Below are 7,563 nucleotides of genomic sequence, written 5' to 3'. Positions count from 1 at the left end.
TCACCTCCCACTCCATCCCTTAACCCTAACAACCACTAATCTGTTCTCTATCACCAGAAATTTGTCATTTTGAGAATGTTACATAAATGGAATCATATGGTATGTAATCTTTGAGATCTTATTTTTCTTTTTTGACTCAGCGCAATTCCTTGAAATTCATCCAGGTTATTGCATTTATCAATCGTTCATTCCTTTTTATTACTGAGATGTAGTCCATGGATGCTATTGTCGCTTTAACCATTCACCCGTTGAAGGACATCTGAGTGGTTTGCAGTTGGGGGCGGTTATCAGTGAAGCTGCTATAAACATTCCGTGGACAGGCATCGGCATAAGACTCTACATAATACAGGCATCGGCATAAGACTCTTGCACAAACACGGAGACTGCTTGCTGCTTGTTGTGTTCATTTGGGTCCTCTGAGAAGCCAGTATCAAGATGAGATTAGACATGTAAGAGATCTATTGGAGACAATGCCTGGGCGGGAGAATGGGGAGGGAGGTGGAGGGGGTTGGGAGAACCCCCAGAGGGAGACTTGGGTAGACCCCTGTGAAGGGGAGGAGAGAGAAGGAAGGAAGGTCCTAGACTGCTGCCCAAGGGAGTCCTCGTGCCAAAGTCACCCATTGGAGGAGCTCCCCGTCTCCTAGGGATGGGCCTGCCTTGGTATCCCTGCCACGCCCAGCCCGTGGGAGTTGTGGCCTCAGCACACCTGGGTTCCAAGGGTGGCGTCTGGGACCTCAGGCAATCGTGCTCCCACGGCAGGAGATCGGGGGGCCTGCCGGGTGGGTCAGGAGGACCCGCAGTCCTCTCCCAGCCCTGCCATCAGCTCAGCCCCTACCCAGGGTAGGAAGCCTGGGGCCTGAGGCATCCCTGCTAGGTGGGTTCCCCAGTGGGTGGGAGCTACAGGAGGGAGGCAGGGCCCCCACGCAGGCCTCCCAGCCTCCTGGGGCGAAGGTCACCCAGGACAGCCGGCCCACAGTGGTGAGAGTGTCAGGGAGGTACTTCAGTGTCCACGAGGGTGGGACGTCCTCAGAGAAATCAAACCATGAAATCATTTTCAACACAAAAGGCCCATTTATTTTGACAACAACAACAACAAAAAATAGTGGCTCCCACCAACCTTCAGATGGCAGGCACCCTGTGGACCGCCCCTACGTCCCTGCCCTGGTCCCCCCACAGCCCTCGGAGGGTATGGAGTCAATCTTTCTCATCTTTTTGGGTTGCTTTTTTTTTTTTTTTTTTAGCAGGATGAGAAGACCATGAGTATTTTGTACATGGCAGCATTTCCCCTTTCTGAGCTCCGCGGCAGACTGGTTGTGCCAAATCGACCAAGCATGACACATAGCTTTGGCCTCAGGCCTACGTTTTTTATCTCCTAAATGGTGAGGCTTGAAGAAGGGGAGAAGTAAAATCAGGCAGACAAAAATAAACAGGACATTCTTCTTCCCTGTCCGTAGGGCTCCCGTTCTCCGAGTGGCAGTCACTTCTCCAGGGTGGCAGATGCGGACTGCTTCACACCCAGATCCTCGGTTCACAGTTTCTCTAGCAGCTTCTGGGGTTTCCTCAGGCTGCCCTCAAGATGTGAGGTGCCTCTTTCGCAGGTCACACCCCAACCATGTTGACTAATGGAAATGTCACAGGCATTTTTTTTTTTTTTTTTTTAGATATTGCTTTACAAGTGTAGCACGAAAGTCCCCAAGTTCTCTGGCCTTCGGAAGTCACCCACTTCTTTATTACGGAAATAAAATAGCCCCAGCCCCCCATCCCATGAGACTGGAGCGTTCAAGCCCCCTCCCCACGGAAACTGCCTTGCCCGTGACCTCCACGTGACCTCCAGGGTGCAAAGCCTGCAGACAGGTCGCTATTTACAGACACACTCTTTTCTCTCATCTGCACCTGCCTCCCTGGCCATTCGCCTCAGCCTCGTTTTCAGGTCTTCTCTCTCTCTTTGAACTTGAGGGTTCTGGGCCCTGTATTCTTCTCGAATGCCACCCACTGCCCAGGTGAGCTCACTCAGGCCCACTGCTTGAAACACCCATGACTTCAGATTTAACAGCCAGCCAGACCTCTCTTCCGGCCTCTCGGCTGGTTTCTTGCCACTCCTCTCGATTTTTCCCTCCAACCCTGTTTCTCTCCAAGTCTGCTGCATTTCAGTAAATGACCCATCACCCGCTGCCCAGCCCTCCCTGTGGCTCAAACGGGAGACTTTGGAGTTCACCTCGATTCTTTGGCATTCTGTCTGCCCACCTCCCGGGTCCATCTGCTGTTTGCTGGCTCCAGAGCCCTCTCGCAGGTATCAGCCCCATCACCCCCCGCACTGCAACAGCCTCCTTGCCTTCTCGCCCCGCTCCCGGCTCCCCCTCTTGGCGGCAGACCCCACTCCCCAGCCTCTTCGTAACGCGGCAATCTTTCCAGAGCTTAGCTCAGATCACGTCTCTCTCCTTGTTAACGATACCAAATGCCAATCCCAGCAACGGGCCAGTGCGACCCCACCTGCCCCGTCCCTGCCCACCGGTCGTCCCCCAGTCTCCCAGTGCTCCCCGAAACTGGGCACTGCCTTCCCCTCGTCAGGAAGGCTCCTCCTGGCATCTGAGTGCCTGGCTTTTTCTCAAACTTCAGATCTCCCCGCAAATACCAGTTACCTCCCTGACAGAGAACGTGCATCTCCCCCTTTACATGACCTCTCCTTCTAGACTATGAGCAGCGCGTGTGTGTTAGTGGTGGGGGGCAGGCTAACTGTTTATCACCTGAAGGCTATTTGCATCTGCTGCGAGGACCTCACCGTCAGCCATACAAAGAATTGGCTCAGCAGTTAAATGACACTCGGTCTCTTGCAGCTTTGCCTGTCTCCTCCCCCCTTCTTGGATGCAGCTCGAGGTCAAGGCCATGTGCTTCTTTCCCCAAAAACTATTTCTGTGAGCCGAATAGGGGCAAATGGAAAATCCTCTTCTCCTCCTTCTGGAGCATGACTCCTTCTAGAAGTCATGGCGTTTCCCTCCCCGTTCGTGGTGACTTAGCGTTTGGAGCTCTAATACAGGTCCACCCTTCCCACTGGGAATAACGACTGAGCTGGGCAATGACATGACTCTATCCGGGCCAGTCAGAGTTCCTTCCCAGGAATTCGGGTTTGAGACAGAAAAAGTCGAGTGGATCTTACAGTGAGTCCCTGTACAGGTGGGATCTGAGGGTTGGCGATGGTCACTGCGCAGCCCGAGAGGCCAAGGGTATGTCTGCGGTGAGCAGAGACGAGCAGGGTGAGGGAAGGCACCCCGACTGAGCACTACTCTTCACCCAGCTGGCATCACCTGCATACCATGGCATGTGCCATATCCTGCCATCAGCTTCCTTTTTCCTTAAGCTAGGCTGAGAGGGGCCACTGTCATTTGCATGCAGAAGAGTCATCATACAGAATACAGAAGGTGAAGATTCAGCTTATTGATGGTTAAGTAGTGGGGGCTCTTTATGAAAGAAATACCCCCTTAGTCTATCTTCCCTGAAACCAGACACATCTGAGTTTGAATCCTAGCTTGGACCCAGGGTGACACTGGGGTAGTCACTTGACCTCTCTGAGACTCAGTGAGCTCATCAGTAAAATGGGGCTGGTGATGCCCACCCATGCTCTGGAGAAGACAAAAAAAGATGAAAATGTTATGGCGGCCAGGATTTTCTTGTCCTGTGGCCAAAGCTCCCTATTCCCAGGCATCTGGCGTGTTTGGTAAGAGTGTCAAACGCCCCAAAGTTCAGCCCCGTACCTACTGAGTCAGCCCTACGTGGGTAGGGATTTATCCCAGCGGAACGAATAATCACGTCATGCCGAGATTTATGGACACCAGTGTCCAACGTAGCCGAGAGCTGTGAATGACTCAGTGGTGGGGACTGGTTTCATAAATCCTGGTGAATCACTGCCAGAAACTGTAGTTTAGATTGTGGTTCTCAACCTTTTGGGACCCCCTTAGAAAATGTGAAGAAAACCACCAGCCCTCTCCTTGAAAAGATGCATGTATGTACGTTTTCACGACATTTAGCTCATTTCAGAAAACTCCAGGATCCCCCAAAGCTCCGTTGAATGAATTATTATTTGAAAGAACCACTGAATGATATGTGTCAGTGACATAAATTAACTAGTAAAAAAATCAGACTACCAAGCAGTCTGCACAATACGATCTCAGTTTTATAAAACAAAACGATTTATGTACCTACGCATGTATACACATGCACTCATACATGGCAGCCGTGGAGGTGTGCCAGTCAGACCTCCCTTAAAGACCTTTGAGCTGAGCACCTCCAGCTGCAGCCCTGGAGCCGAGGCCAAAGGCTCTCCCAGCCAGTAACTGAGCTTGGTGGGGTACTAGGGCTCAATCACTCCACCCTCGCACAAGACTCTTCTAGGCACTCTTTGTGCTGGAGCTCCATGTTGGATTGGCCAAAACTCTTTAGGTCTGAGGCTCTTCCTACCCAAACCTCCTTCCCTCTCCCTCTGCTCTCACAGGTGTTGGATGGGCATCACAGCCTTTGGCCTAATCTCTCACCCCTTTATAATTTCGCAGGTGACATATTCTGGATACATCACTTGACCTTTAACTCTGTCTTGGCTTTGGCTTCCTAGGGGACTGTGACTGTTCTTCTAAGTATTCGTCATGCTTTCCTGATTTTTGTCAACTAAAATTATATTATTTTTGGCATCAGAAAACATGTTTCCTTTTCCTTGAAACATAAGCTTTATATTTAAATATGCTCTGCAAACGTGGAGCCCCATGGATCATGAAATTCATTTGCATAACAAAAATGTGGGTGTCTCATTTACCTCCAGTAGTTGATCTCCTTCTTATAAAGAAGACAGAATTCTTAGTGGCAACAGCACAGACTTTCTGAGGTCATGGAATAGAGCACTAGCCTTGGGAAGGTTGGGCACACCCTCTCTGTCCCCACTGGGGCCCCTGCTCACGCCCCAAATCCTTCGTCAGTCTGTTCCAGGATTCTAGATTCTCTCTGTGGGGACAGGGCTGGATGACAGGGACACACACTGTTTTTGGCTCCCTTTTTCCCCAGATCCCAGGCAAATAGAGGCCTCTGGAGGGTCAAGAGAGGTCCTGGCTGCTTTAATTTTTTGATGCTCCCAGTATATTTGAAAACAAATAGCATCAAAATAGAGTTCAAAGCTTGTGGTGTATTTTAAATATTTACCTTAAACAAAATAGTATGTTTAACACCCTCAGGCTCAGGCAGAACTTCCACAGTCATAGCATGATTCAAGGATTTCTTTGTTTTTTAAATATTCAGCTCCTTGCACACGACATGGCAATGTGGCTGGTAAGGGGACAGGGGCATGACACACGTGATGAATGTCTTTGTGTCCTCGTCTTGGTGGCACTTCTCTGTTCACCTTCACGTGAAGACAGCGATGAAGTGCCAACCTGGGGCCCTGCGTGAAGGGCTGACAGTCCTCTAGGGCCCTCGGTGGTCAGACCACCTTCTGTTTCTGTGGAGCCTTATTTTTTTCAGATGGGTCACTGACTCAGGGGGTTTAATTTTTAGCTTGCTTTCTTTTTTCTATCTTTAAACTTTATTGGCCTCCCACCCCCACCCCCACCCCTATACAGACTGTAATCGATTCGCTCTAAAAGATTTAAATGATTAGAATTGTTTAAAATAGAAAGTGAAAGTCCCCCAAAATCCTGTCCCCTGCCTTCAAGGTAACCACTCCAACGGTTTGGTGTATCTTCTTCCAGCATGTTGTTTTTAAAATGTAATTAGGAAATATTTGATACATTTAAATATATCCCATCGACGGAAATATTTGATACATTTAAATATATCCCATTGACGCTGCGAAGCGTAACACCAAAAACCGGATCGGCGAGCCCAGCATCCCGTGTAAGAACTGGAATAGTCCCTACATCCTGGAAGCGCATGCGTTCCCTTCCCCAGGAACGCAGGCAGGTAGTCAACGCCTGAAGTATTTTTTTTTTTAATTGATCATTTTCTTGTATTTCCTTATACTTTTGCTTATTTCTGAACTTTATAAAAATGTCTGTTGCTGTAAGTCATCTCCTGGGACATTGGGATGTATCCATAACGGTGAATAGCACCGTAGTTCATAAAATGTATGCCTGGAATACATACATATATATATATACACACACATATATATATGCGTGTGTGTGTGTATATATATGTATATATATATTTTTACCCGTTCTACCATCAGGGGGCTTGGGGGCTGCTTCCAGGATTCTGCTATTACTAACCGTGCTGCTATGAACGGTGGGCGCCTGATCCGTGGAGCTGGGTTTCTCCAGGGGAGAGCTGTTGGCGTGGCTCCTGAGGATGAGGTCTACAAGATGCCTGTGTCCCAGGTGGCCCTGAGTTCACGTCCTAACAGTAGAGAGCCTTCTTTACTCCACGTCCTTGGCACAACGTGGTGTCCCTGGGCTTTGCGACCAGTGGCCGTGCAGTGGGGTGCTTGGCGAGCAGTATTCTCTCACTACTTACCAGTCCTGGAGGTGGGCTCAGGGTTAATTCCAGGGCATGTCGGCTCCTGAGGCCGCCTTCTGCTGGAGGGCTAGGGGCCGGGATGCGAAATCCTACAGCTGCCTTGGAAGGCAGTTTGGCAGTTTCTTACAAAACTAAACATACTTTAACCATGGAATCCAGCAGTCTTGCTCCTTGGTATTTATCCAAATGGACTAAAAAAACTTACATCTGCATAAAAACTTGCACGCAGATGTTTATAGCAGCTTTATTCACAGTTGCCAAAATTCAGAAGCAACAGAGATGTCCTTCAGCGGGTGAATGGATAAACTGTGGTACATTCAGATGATGGAATATTATTCGGTGCTAAAAACAAATGAGCTATCAAGCCATGAAAAGATACGGAGGAATCTTAAATGCATAATACTAGGTGAAAGAAGCCAATCTGAAAAGGCCTCACGCTGTACTGTCTCATATATATGACATTCTATAAAAGGCAAAACTGTGGATGCAGTTAACAGATCAGTGGCTGTCGGGATTAAGGGAGAGGGAGGGGTGAACAGGTGGAGCGCAGAGGATTTTTAGGGCAGTGAAAATCCCTAATCTGTATGATACTGTGATGGCGGATATAGGTCATTACAAATTTGTCCAAACCCAGAGAATGTACAGCACCAAGAGTGAATCCTGATGTAAACTATGGACTTTGAGTGATAATGATGTGTCAATGTGGGTTCAGTGACAGTAACGTGTACCACTCGAGTAGGGGGTGTTGATCATGGAGGAGGCTGTAGGGTTGAGGGTGGCACAGGGGGTATACAGGAAATCTCTGTACTTTTCACTCAATTTTGCTATGAAACTCAAAATTGTACTTTTGAATACGCAGAAGTGTAATTTCCACTCAATTTAAAACTGGTCTAAAGTATAAAGTTTATTAATTTTTTTAAAATGACGTGTGGCTTTATCTTCAGCCTGCAGCCAGTGCAGGTTAATTCCTGTGACAGCCTGCTGAAATGTGAAAGGGTTAAAGGGTAATTAAAACCTGAAACTGGACAAAGGAAGTCTATACCTTAGGCCTAGTTTCTGGAACCCCTAACC

The sequence above is a fragment of the Pteropus vampyrus genome, unplaced genomic scaffold (assembly GCF_000151845.1).
Source record: "Pteropus vampyrus isolate Shadow unplaced genomic scaffold, Pvam_2.0 Scaffold35, whole genome shotgun sequence".
In the NCBI taxonomy this organism is placed as follows: domain Eukaryota; kingdom Metazoa; phylum Chordata; class Mammalia; order Chiroptera; family Pteropodidae; genus Pteropus; species Pteropus vampyrus.
This window is presented reverse-complemented; position numbering follows the sequence as displayed.